A 13,840-nucleotide genomic window follows, 5' to 3' on the forward strand; every position below is an offset into this window, starting at 1 on the left:
ACTCCCTCTCCTGTACCGAATGAATATACGCTGTACAGGGCGCAGGAAGTACCTATTGATGTTTGGCAGCATAGAGTTTGGTTTGGTCGCGCCCTCCCCCATTTTTTAACCGCTCCGAGGTTAGGTCCCTTGTCCATTCCAGGTGCTAGTTGGCCTGTTTTGGCTGGATTTACGCCTCATCCTCTGCACGGAGCATGTAACATAGCAGAGTTAAGAGGACTACATGTTGTCTCCATTAGCGTTATTCGAGCTTTGGTGCAGTACATCACCCGTAATCTTCCGGGTGGGGACCCGGGGGTGCGGTGCTTCCGGCTGGACGGGGCGGTATGAAGCTCAGTCCTATAATGGTCAACGCTGTGATGAGCATGCGTCCCCAGGATAAGGATGATTTTCCTTTCTGGCTTGCCGAAAAGTTTGACCAGCTGGAAGCAGTATTTCCTAATATGTCTCCTGGTGAAAAACACAGGAATATGACGATTAGTTTGCCCAAGGACTTGGCCCCTGAAATCGGTGACTGTGAATCGTGGGGTAAAACATTTGCGGTGGTCTATGCGAGGTGTTACGGCACTCCGTCTATGGCTGTCCTGCCTACGGTCCTTAAGCGTGTTCAGGATGAACACGGACCTGAGGCTGCAGTTGAATTGGGTATGCGCCTGTGTGGCACCTTTGATGTGGTTTGCGATCCCATTCTTGCTAATGTCAAGGGGGATGCAGTGAACTTTCAGGTAGCCAATTCTTTGGCGGCGCTTCCCGATGCCGAGAAACCCCGACAGTTAGCGAGGATTATTGTAGCGGCTTATAAAACCGTAGGTCGCAATAGTAGGGGACTCAAACCTTTTTCAACTAAGGAAAAAACGCAACCCCAAGGGCAGAAGTCTGAAACGGACGGTCAGCCCAAGTCCAAAAAACAAAATTGGCCTAAAAAACAGAAACATGGAAAGCAATAGCAACAGAAACTGGAGTCTCGTCCTGCGTCTCCATTGCCTGCGCCTACAGAACGTGTCTATGACTTGCGTGAGCGCGCGACGATTAGAACACCTGATCGATTTCAGGTTTCTGATCAACGCTCTCCTTGTTCCTTTCAGGACTCATCGGCCTCAACAACCGGTGGAGGAGGAGGCGAAAGGGGTCGGGGTGGCCAGCACGGACGTGATCAGCCCCGCCCGAAAGACAGTGGAGGAAAGCAGGACGGTTCTACGCCGAAAAGACCGCAGTTTCAAAAGAAGAGAGTCGCCGCCTTAACAGCGACATTTTCCACAGATGGTGAGAACGCGGCTTCAGAATCTGACATGGGCTCTGACCTTGCTGGACTGCGCAGCGGAGATTACCATAGTGCGGTAGGCCCTGCGTCCACTACTGAAGGTGACAGCGACTGATCGTTATGTTGTGATCGAAACAGCTGATACTAGAGTTGCTCCCCCTGACAGACTTTATGAAATAGTCCTGCTTATTGAAGGTGACATTCAACGTACCATAAAAGGGGTATTTTGGGAAAATCTTTTGTCTACTTATGACATTTTGCTTTCGGAAGCTGACTGGCCCCCACCTTTTGTTCTCGCAGCTCCGCGAGGGGAGGAGGTGATCCTCCCCAGTTTCTCGCACAAAGTCTCGAAGGAGCATGCACTGAATTTTGCAGAAGAGTGGGCTAAGGCACTGGCGCCGGCTCTGTACCGCACACATTGTGGTTGGGATAAATTTTCCCCAAACCACGAGATTCCTTTACAATCTCAGCCGCAGCCTCAACCACAATATCCCATTCGACGTGAAGCAAAAGCTTCCGTCGCGGCAATCCTTGAACAATTGGAATATCAAGGTGTAATTGAAACATGTGTGTCACCTATGAATAACCCTCTTTTTACTGGGACCAAGCCAGACGGTTCATATCGTTTGGTATTGGATTACCGGCATTTAAACTCGCATTGCCGTACCTGTGCAGTACAGAATACTCACGGCTCTGCTTTGGTGGATAGTCTTGTGCGTAAGCGTTTTGAGACCAAGCTTGACATTTCCAACGGTTTTTATGCCCATCGTTTGGATGGTCTAATTTCCCAATGGACCTCCTTTACTTGCGGTGGTGTGCAACAACAGTTTTGACGTTTGCCTATGGTCTAGAAGAATAGTCCTGGGATTTTTACTGCCCGCATAGTCTCTCTTCTAGAGAGGGTGGACCCGGATGCATGCTCGTATGTGGATGACATTTATCTCACGGACGACGAACTTTGGGAGCATCTGTGTCGCGTTGACCGCTTAATTTGTAGCTTTGCAGACATGGGTTACAAATTCAATTTTGCAAAATCGCACATTGCAGAATATACAGTGTTGTTCTTGGGCTACGAGCTCAATGATAAATGTAGAGGTTTGGCTCCTCACTTCCTGGAGAAATGCGCACCACTGCGCGCTCCGTCAACTCTGAAAAAATTACAGTCTTTACTGGGTTTTTTAAATTTCAGGAGGACATACATTCCGGAATATGCCCAGGGTATCAAGCCTTTGTATGCTTTGATACAACCAACTTTTTCCAAATCATGCTGGCTGCCTGAGCACTCGGCTATTCTGCAATCTTTGCAGGCTGATCTGCTCGCTTCTAAATTTTTACAGACTCGTGACAACCACACCAAGCTGGTGATAAGAATCATCCCTGGGACGGTGGCTTTCACGTACCTAACTTTTAATGAAGGAGACACAGTACCTATTGCTTACAAGTCACACTTGTACACTTCGGCTGAAATGCGATTTTCCACTGTGGAGAAAGTTTTGACGGCTGTACAGATGGCGATTCTTAAGGAACGTGCTCTGTCAAAGGGAAAGCGCATGTTGGTTGTTACCCCTTGTCCTGCCTTGGAGGCAATTACAAAAGCCAGTGTACCGAATTCGAAAGCTTTGCACCCTCGGTGGATACAATGGGCTGCTTCCTTGACGTCCTCGGATGACACGTTTATTTTTTAACGCCTCATTACGGTCGCAGGAGTATTTACAGTATGAATTTGTTCATCCAGCTCCTTTAGCTATGCGGCCTTTGGAAGATTTCCATTGCATCATCTACACTGATGGTTTGGCGCAGGTTGCGCATGGCTCTAAACATGCCTACGTTTCCACATGCGCCATTGTGGTCGGTGCCATGGTGAACGATGAGTTCAAGTCCAGAGTCGTGCATACGCAGACTCTAGGGGACTGCACTGCACCATTAGCAGAACTTCGGGCTCTTTTGCTTGCATTGGAGTACGCGGATCCTAGTATGACGACTCTTATTGTGAGTGATTCCTATTACTGTGTCCAGTCTTACAATGAAAACTTGTTCTTTTGGATGCAAAATGACTTTCGCGATTCCAAGGGTAGCACATAAAACATAAAATGATCTGGATTCGAGTGGCTGAGCTTAAAGAGCGGTTGCCACTTGTGTTTGTAATTCATACTCTTGGCCACCAGCGTGTTGGAGTTCACGCTGTGGGTAACTCGCTTGCTGATAAAGCCGCGAAATCAGCGGCATCTACATATTTAGTTGCAGCAGTTACATGGTCCAAAAGTAAGATAGATGATGACATCTTGGCGGCGGTGGCTGCCACTGAGAAGGGAGGTAAATGTCCTACGGGTTTCCCTTCGAAGTACACATACCACTTAAGTCCCGATAAGGTTCCTTATGTGAAACTTCCTGGAGTCTGGGATCGGTTGATTCCTAACTCTGACTGCAGGAATACATTGATTACAGCGGCACATGAAGGTGTGGCGTCTGCGCATGCGGGCGTCTCGGCCACTGTTTCACTGTTACAACAACGTTTCTGGTGGCGGGGACTGTACAAACAGACGCGCGTTTATGTCCTTCAATGTGACATTTGCCAGCAGATCAAGCCTTCGACTGCTGCGCGTCCGCCACAGACACAGTTGTACATATCTAATAAACCGCTAGGTTGCGTTTATTTAGATCACTGTGGTCCTTTTTCTTCTGATACTGCGTATAAGTACATCTTAGTAGCAGTTGATTCTTGCACACGCTTTGTGTGGGTCTGGCCCCATCGCAGCGCTGATTCACGGACTGTCATAAAAGATTTGCGCGTCTTTGTAGGGATTTTTGCCTGTGGTACCTTCCATTCGGATCAGGGTCTGGCTTTCGCCTCCAAGGTGTACAAGGATGTCATGATTTTGATGGGGGTCCAAGTCAAGTTTTCGTCTTCATACAGACCTGAGGGTAATAGTGTAGTGGAACGAATGAACCGTGACTTAAAGCAATCATTGACAGCTCGAGTTATAGGCACTGGCAGAAACTGGCTGGCCCATCTCAATGGCATGCAGCGTGCTCTTAATAATCTCCCTAGAAGGTCTCTGGGTGGGCGGACCCCATACGAGATGCTCTTTGGTATCAAGATGTATGTCCCGGACCTTGACGGTCTAGACTGCGGGCCCAAGCCACAGCCTTTGACGTAGATGAACATTGCAATGTTTTACAGGATCTACAAAAGAGGAGAGACAGTCTTTCAAAGGAACATTTGCCCTACACATTGGATGATGCGTTGCAGATCCCGGTAGTTGGTTGGCTACCCCAAGTTGGAGAACTGGTTTGAGAAAAGATCGATAACAAGAAAGAATTTGGTCCTTCCTATCGAGCTCCGGTTCCTGTGCTTGGAGTGAAGGGCACAAGAACAGTCATTTTACCACCACTTCCATGTCGTGAGAAAAACAGGTTCATCTCAACTGACAATGTCAAGATACACAGAGTGGCTGATTCATCTTAGTATGACACCGGCGGTCTCCTGTCCTTCGATTGTGAGAAATTCTGTTTTGGCTACTGCTTCTAATCCTGAGCCAGAAGTGGCCATCGAGATGCCTACCATTTCCAGTCCTTTATTGAGTACTTTGCCTGGTACTAACATTGACAAACTTGATTATGCTTACCCAACTGACTTATCTATACCTGATTTGCAAACACGTTTGGCCACAGAATCCAGATTTTCATTGGACACTATATCGCATAACTCGAAACAGACCTCACATTTTGAAATTTATGCCAGTTTATTTAAAAACAAATGTTTTATACCTCCTTGGACATATATTTGGCTGGTTATTTTTTCAATTTACCTTTTTATGTCAATTGGTTTTGTGTTTTATTTTTTTCGAATTGTCAATGGACACTATATCGAGGAGAGAACATGCATTCGGCATCTGAATGGAACTTTGGCCCCCCTTTCCTCATTCCATTCAGCACACCGACTGAAGAAAGACTTAACTTTTGTTAACATCACTGCTTGGCCTGTCCTTGATGGGATTGTATGGGATCCGGTTAAATTTCAAATACATGGCCCAACTGAAGTTGTTAATGTTCCTAATGTGCTCAGAGTAAACATGGTGGATGTAGTTAAACAAAACATACGTTCTGATAATTGGGATATTCAGGCCGTAGAGGCATTGTTTTCTGATTTGAAATATTATGCTGCCTTTGATGCTGAAGATTTGTACTTAGAATCTGCTAATTATGGTGAATTATTTTGCTTCCAACATTTTGGCAACCATTATCTGCATAAAACAAGTTCCAGAAGGAGTGCTGTAAATTATACACTGTGGGAGCATTGCCCGGCTCCTATACGAGGCAGTTCGAGTACTTTTTTGAAAAAGTACACTTATTTTACCGACTTTAATCAGTCCAGTCCCGAGTCTTTTTATTATAAATTGACACAGAAGTCCATGTCTAAGGTTAGACTTACCGATACTAAATTATTATATTCGAAGTCCTTTCTAGACAAGTTGGCTGTAGAAGGCTACGAATTATGGAAGGAAAAAATTGACCTTAAATCCGTTTGGGGTTCTAAAAGTTGGCAGGTACAAGGCACTGAGGCCTTGCACCGTGCATGTCTCATCCTAAATCATATATTGTTTTTCAATTCTACCATTTTTCAAACCACATGCTTTGGATTGGCTACTTCTAAAAAATGTAATTCTCCTGCCATACCTGATTTGGAAGAATATTCTGGTTGGAATAATAATACAGATTTGTCTATCAGTGAGTTACAAACTTTTTTGCAAAATTCGTCATATAATATATCCAGTTTGAATCCAAAGGGTTGGCTAGTGTGGCACAGAAGTGCAGATTCCTGCCAACGTCGTTTTATGGGTTTAGCTGATGGCTTTACCCAGGTTAGGCCCGATCCTCGTTTTGTAACTGACCATTTTGTCACCACCTATTCGGTTGGCAAATTATGTCAGAACTGGCTCAAACATTCTACTTTGGCATCTGTTAAACTGCATCTATCCAAGCTGACAGATGAAGTGGATTTGAATGATTTCATAAAAGGTCCGGCTAGTGGCAGATCAAAAAGATGGATATATGCGATTTATAATGAAATCTGGAAAACTTCACAGATTGAGGTGGCAAAACGCCTTAGGGCCATTGATCAGGCTATTCTAGAACAAGTGCTTGCAGTTGTAGGTAATAGCATTAACATGCTTTCTTCCCGCATTTACACTTTAGGTAATATTGTGTCTTCTGTTGTTGATATTGTGCAAGATGAATTATCTGTGTTATACCATGGTCAAAATCAATTGCGTTCCATTATGTAATTTGCATGGACCCTGCAGACACTTAAGTCTGGATAAGTGCCTTGGAATCACATGAACGTGTCCTCCCTATTTGCCCCGCTTAATTTAACTGAAAAGCAACGCTTACTTTCAATGAGGGATGCGTCTTTTTCTATGTTACACATTGAAAGGCTGCAGTCCTTACCAATTTCTGTAGCAGAAGACACTGCCGCAACGTGGCTTATCCATGGGTTAATCACACTGCTGTTTGCTTTATTTAAATTTACAAATTGTATGCGATATATTGCGATAGGCCGATACGAACCCCTTGGTAGTGCATTTCTGCACGAGGCATGGTCCCTTCCCTTTACATACAGATGTCTAAAAGATGGGAAAGAGGTTTATCAGAAAGGGGAGGAGTGCACTGAAACACCAGATCACTCGTTAATGTGTAGACATATCCAATTACATGGTTCCTGTAATCAGGAACATCCAAATTTAGCCTGTGTTTTGAAAGGTACACCGGTTCCCGCAATCGTCCCTACTTTCACTTTACTAGCAAATGGTAGTTATTTACTTTTGAATAATGAAGATTCTTGTGGGTTAATTAGAGGCACTGCTTATGTGGTAACTGTATCTAAATGTGTGGTTTGTTGCAAAAACATTCTGTATCCTCCTCCACATGGGAATTCAGATGTTTCCATCTGGCCGAGAATCCCAACCTTGACGGCAGAGTTCAATGGAATGAGTAGAATAAGAGCCCTTTTGTCTCAAAAACAAGTGGCCCTGAGTTCGGCTCGTGAAACATTTGTCCTTGACATCGCCAACACCCGCACAGAAGTGCAGGCACTATTAAATTCTGACTTACCATTGCATTTCAGCGAGTTGATTCATTCAATCTTTAATGCGTCCTCCACTTTTGGCCTTGCACACTTTTTTAGAATAGTTAGCAGTGGTCTTGTGACTTCATTTGAGAAGATATTTGGAGTCATTCCTGCTTTCTTCCATTCAATATTCTCAAGCTTATTTGGTGGATTTCCTGTTTTGCTGGCGCTGGCTGCAGGCGTTCTGGTTATATTTTGTTTTATTAAAAATGGATGCCCGTCCTTTGTTACACGCCGCACAGCCCCACCTGGCACTGTTCCGCAACAGGATCCTTGAATATTATGGCACGCTGCCGCTTGCGACCTTAAGCACGGCATATGGATTATTGTTTCGATTTTCCTATTTCATATGTGTCCAGCCTGTGTTTCATTGCCTGAGCTGCGATTTCGACTGGGCCCTTGATTTGTGTCTCTGCAAGACGGTGTCTCCTGACGTCGATTTTAATCATCTGATGTCCCATAATTGCTCACGAGGTGGTTTGTTTTGGCGGAAGGATTATGGCCATGGCAGCGATGCATGGACTAATGGGTCTTTGGAACATACTCGCAGCAGCGCAAGATTTCTTGGCACACAGCTTTGTTGAGAACCCACCGAGTTGTCCTCTGATGATGCTAGAGGCTCCGGTGCTTGAAGAGCACGTATGTTCTTTCCCACTATTAAATTGGATGGCTGAACTGTTTTCGGATGACGACAGTGACTTCATGCTGGAGGCTGTTGCTGCTTATTTTGCATATTCAGTCCTGTCCTGAAGGCTTTCGACTCTTTTGAATGATATTCCGTTCTTAATTGCAATAATTTTTTTGATAATTGTGCGTGATTTTTTCGTTACCCAGACCTATTGACTTGAGCAAACATGAAAAAATTCTAAATTGACTTCCAAATTAGTTTTTTCAATCAATCTTTATAATTTGACCTGGCTCATTGTTCTTGAACTCTGTCTTCTTGATGTGCCCCGTGCCTTATCTTATCATATCTTATCCGTGCTCGGATCATGGGGGGATGTCATGTGGTTGCTGCTTACCTATATACCGTGTTAAGTTAGCATGAGCTTATTAAATGTTTAAACGCCATTTTACCTTTTGCTGCTTCTGCACACGACACATAATTGTTGCTTTAGCTTTCAGCCTAGAAGAGCGTTGTGATTTATACGAGAATAATATGTTATTGCTCTGATAACATTGCTTAGTATACGGTGTCTGTACAGTGAGTGCTGAAGCCTTGAAGGATAAGTAAACACGGTGGTATTGTAAGGTCTGATCTTCGCACTTCCCTAGACATAACATAAATGCAGCTGCTGCCAAATCTGGCTTTAGGCGCGTTTTATATTGCTTTGCTAAGAACACACAAACCCACTTGATGATGCTTTGCATGCAGAGAGCTGGTGGAAGATGATGTGATCCTCTGCCACTGAGAGATTGAGGTATGGGGTCGCCCTGCTAAAGCCCAAAGAGACCTTCTTAGATATAATATAATATGCTAGTTAGGGAGGGTGAGAATTAGGTGTTGTTAACTCCTATTCATTTCAACATTTTAGCATGTTGTCCCCTTTTGCATTTTCTGGACTAGTAACTATGCTGGTAACTTTGCTTCCTATAATATGTTTGCTTGTATTATCTAAGATACTGCGTTTGAGAACCCTGCATTAGTAAATAAATATTTCAAATATGCACGAGTCCTCATTTACTCCACGTTCTGGTTTGAAATGATTGTATAACGAAAGAGTGTCTATGTGTTCCAAGTGACCTGAGGTATTCTAAGATCATGTTCTGGTTTGTCTAAACATTGGGAGTTTGTTATGACCAATGAGACACTGTAGCTAGCTCGGTAAGGGGATTTTGGGTACTAAGGTGAGTTTTGGGCCATCCTAATTCACTGAGGTTCCAACTCTCTATGCACAGTTCTGTAGGAGAATGGAATCCCTGCTACAGTACTGCCTTGTGTTCTGCCCCTGTGTTAGGTACTCCGGATTACAGTAAGCCTTTCACACTATACGTTCATGAAAAAGAAGGTTGTGCGTTGTCAGTTTTAACACAACAATTTGGAGACAAACAGCGGCCATGTGCCTATTTTTCGGCTACATTAGATCCAGTAGCCAAGGCATTGCCTAGTTGTTGTTTTTTTTTTTCCTCATATACCAATTTTTTGGGTGCTCTAGACGGAGATCCTCTCCCTCCCCCCTGGCATCTCGATGTTACGACCACAGAATTTGATGCCAGTGAAGGCAGGAAAAGATACCCCCCTCTAGTGTTTACTGTTTGCTTTATCCACCTCAGCCTCTGTGACTTGGCGGCCCCCGGATTGGTTGAGGACTAAGCACCGAGAGTACCCAGGTGAAATCATCGGAATACTCTCATCTGTTCCGCCATGCCACAAGGAGCTCCCAGATCTTGAACTCTGAGGAATTATCACATGCTATATCAGACTCACTAATATATATAATATACCTTAAACATTCAGAAAAAGTGGGAGCATCTTCAGATTTCCATACTTTACATATTTCTCGTCTTGCCAATAACATCACATAGAAAATAAATTTAGTCTGCTGATTATCGAGGTGGTAATCCGTGTCCAGACCGAACAGAATCATTACCGGTGACACCACAATCCGTGTTCCTAGCACATCCATCAAAAAACCCTCCATTTTTTTCCAAAACAGGTTAAGGCTAGGACATTCTACAAACATATGTAAGTCATCTGCCTCTAAATATTTGCACCTTGGGCAGCTATATTGTAGGTTTGTGATCCTTGTCAATCTTTTTGGGGAGAAATACACCCTGTACAGTGTGAACAGACGGTTTCGTTTAAGAGGAGCTGATTTTACTATTCCGTTCACCAGGCTAAAAGAATCCCCCCACAAGTCTACCAGTTTGTTACTATCCAGCCCCTCAACATTTCCCCAGAGATTCTGAAGTTCCAAATCAGTAACTCCCTCTTTTTCCATCAATGCCTCATACCAAAAAGCGAGCTCTTTATCCCAACGCCCCTTTCTATTTACAAAATCAAATTTCGGGTTAGATGTACAATCCAATATTTCCGTAGACCACCAGCTTGACAGCTGGTAATATTTAAATCTTGTAAGGGTTCCTCCCGTCAACATGAAGAGGGAATCCCACCCCAATAACTGTTGATCATTTTGTTTATCTCTCCACTGCATTAGGCCTGCTAATTTGAGAGGGGTTGACAGTTGGTCTCTAAGACATTCTGGGGTCCCTGGAGAGTCCCATATTGGGGCCTGAGAAGCATAGTATGGAATTTGTAATTTTTTCCTGAAGAAAACCCAATTCTTCAGAGCTGTGACTAAAACCTTTAGTCTGACCTTTTTATAAAATCTGGGGTCTGCAAACTTAAATAAGAAGTATTCGTGGCCTTGGGGGATACCATGCAATATTGCCTGAAACAAACGTCCCAAAAAAGATGCATCTGCCTTACCTGCCATAACTCTGAAATTTTTAAAGTGGAAGGAATGAGCATAATGCAAGATGTCAGGTAGGGCCAGGCCTCCCATTTTTAATTGTCTTCTTAACTTTTTAGCAGAAATTCTGGGCATTTTGGAGTTCCAGATGAATGAACCTATTTTTCCTTGTAGTTTACCCACCGCCTTTGTATCAAAAGATAAAGGTATTGAGTTAAACAGGAAAGTTACCTTTGGTAGTATAATCATCTTTATAAGATTGACCCTCCCGAAGATGTTTAATGGGAGCCCGGACCAACGCTGTAATTGTCCACAAATGTCCTTATACACCTTGTCCAAATTAACTTTCGATATCTGAGTAATGTCCTGGACTAACTGGATCCCAAGGTACCTCATCCTTAATTTTGCTTCAGGCAACACTACCTCCTGATTCCATTGCATGATTTCCGTTTTATCCTTATTTATTCTATATCCAGAGGTCTCTCCAAAAGCTTCTGCATGTTCAAAAAGTCTAGGTATTGCTACCTCAGGATTGGAAGTGAACATTAAAAGGTCATCTGCATATAGGGCGAATTTTAGATCCAGATCGGTTATGGAAAAGGGTTTTATTAAATGATCTGCCCTTAATTTATTCACTAATGGCTCAATATATAGATTAAACAATAAGGGGGAAAGGGGGCACCCCTGCCTAGTACCCCTTGATATTTGAACCCAGTCTGTGAGCGTCCCATTTACAAAAATTCTTGCCTTTGGGTTCAGGTACAGTGCTTTTATAGAGGTGATGAAGTTAGTTGGTAAGCCGAATCCGGACAGTACATCCCAGAGATAATCCCAATTTACCTGATCGAATGACTTTGCGGCGTCTATTGCTACAATGGTCAACAGAAGTTTCTTATCAGTAGCATAGTCTATTGCTGTGATGGCCTGAAAAGTCAACTTGTTAATCTGCCTACCTGGCATGAAACCCCTCTGATCCTCATGTACAATAGTTTTAATCAATATTTCAAATATGCACGAGTCCTCATTTACTCCACGTTCTGGTTTGAAATGATTGTATAACGAAAGAGTGTCTATGTGTTCCAAGTGACCTGAGGTATTCTAAGATCATGTTCTGGTTTGTCTAAACATTGGGAGTTTGTTATGACCAATGAGACACTGTAGCTAGCTCGGTAAGGGGATTTTGGGTACTAAGGTGAGTTTTGGGCCATCCTAATTCACTGAGGTTCCAACTCTCTATGCACAGTTCTGTAGGAGAATGGAATCCCTGCTACAGTACTGCCTTGTGTTCTGCCCCTGTGTTAGGTACTCCGGATTACAGTAAGCCTTTCACACTCTACGTTCATGAAAAAGAAGGTTGTGCGTTGTCAGTTTTAACACAACAATTTGGAGACAAACAGCGGCCATGTGCCTATTTTTCGGCTACATTAGATCCAGTAGCCAAGGCATTGCCTAGTTGTCTTAAAGCTACAGCAGCAGCAGCGATCTCCATTCGTCAATCTGCTGGATTGGTACTGGATAACACTCACGTTGTTATGGTACCACATGCAGTGGATACTCTTTTGAACAGAACGAAAACACAACATCTCACGAGTGCCCGCTTGTCTGGGTACGAGCTGACGCTCTTGGCTAGTCATATACACTTCAAGCGATGTAATACTTTGAATCCAGCAACACTGTTACCATTCTAGAAAAGATAGACACCCAAGAACAACATGATTGTTTTCTCCGTACAGAGGAGGAAACGAAAGGCAGAATAGACCTGACTAGAGCGTGTGTGTTGGCTAAGGGAAAGAGAGTGAATGTTTACACCGATATGCCTTTGGCGTGGCTCACAGTTTCGGTCGTTTGTGGAAGGAAAGAGGATTCTTTACTTCCCATGGGACTAAGATACAGCATGGTGAGTTGGTAACTGACCTTCTCGAATCACTTGCTTTGCCTACCCAGATAGCAATTGTAAGTGTACTGCACATAAAAGGATCACTGATGATGTGGGTCGCAGGAATGCTTTTGCAGACGAGGTAGCGAAAGAAACAGCAAGAGATGCTACAAGTCGCATGTATGTTGCAGGCCCTGCAAGATGGGTCAGAGAAGGAGGAATGTGTGAGGACACAATAGAAAGTGTGAGAATGATTCAAGAAGAGGCTACAGAGAAGGAATTGAGTAAGTGGAGAGAAAGTATGGGAATGTTGGATGCGCCAGGGTGTTGGAAGGAATTGTCAGAACACCAGCGTTGGCTGTTACCAGACGCCTATGTATTGCCTGTAGTTACTATGGCGCATGGTCCAGCCCACATCAGTGCAAAAGGGATATGCAAACTTCTGGCTCCAGTATGGCAGAATGAAGGAATCCATAAATGTGCGGAAAATGTGTTGATACATTGTATCGTTTGTTTGATGCATAATCCAGGAAAGGGAACCCCAACTCCTGCTGGTCATTTTGCTCCCCTACATATCCTTTTGAGGTATTACAAATCGATTACATTCATATGGAACGTTGTAACAATCTTAAGTATGTTCAGGTGGTGGTGTGTGCCTTTTCCAGATGGATAGAGGCCTACCCCCTAAAGGATAATACTGCTTTGTCCACTGCCAAAGCCCTCTTGAAGGAATTCTTCCAGAGGTTTGGTTTGCCGCGAATTGTCTGGAGTGACAATGAAAGTGAATTTGTAGGCCAAATTATGCAGAAGGTGTGTGCGGGTCTTGGTATTAGGAAGAAATTCCATGCGGCAAACCACCCTCAGTCAGCAGGCTTGGTAGAGTGCTATAATGGCCCTCTCAAGCTCAAACTGGCGAAGATTCAGGCCAGCACGGGTCTTGCTTGGCCCGATGCTTTACCTTTGGCACTCCTATCTATGAGAACAGCTATACACTCTTGTTTAGGACTCTGCCCATACGAGGTTGTTTTTGGGCGTCCAGCTAACGTCTGGGGAGTCCCTCGACCTAAAAAGTACTCCGATATTCCTGTACCCTATGTTGATTGACTACTTACATGACCTCACCACTAAATTGCGTGTTCTTCACCAATAGGTTCAAAACGCTT

Source organism: Lissotriton vulgaris, chromosome 12, assembly GCF_964263255.1.
Source record: "Lissotriton vulgaris chromosome 12, aLisVul1.2, whole genome shotgun sequence".
Lineage (NCBI taxonomy): Eukaryota > Metazoa > Chordata > Amphibia > Caudata > Salamandridae > Lissotriton > Lissotriton vulgaris.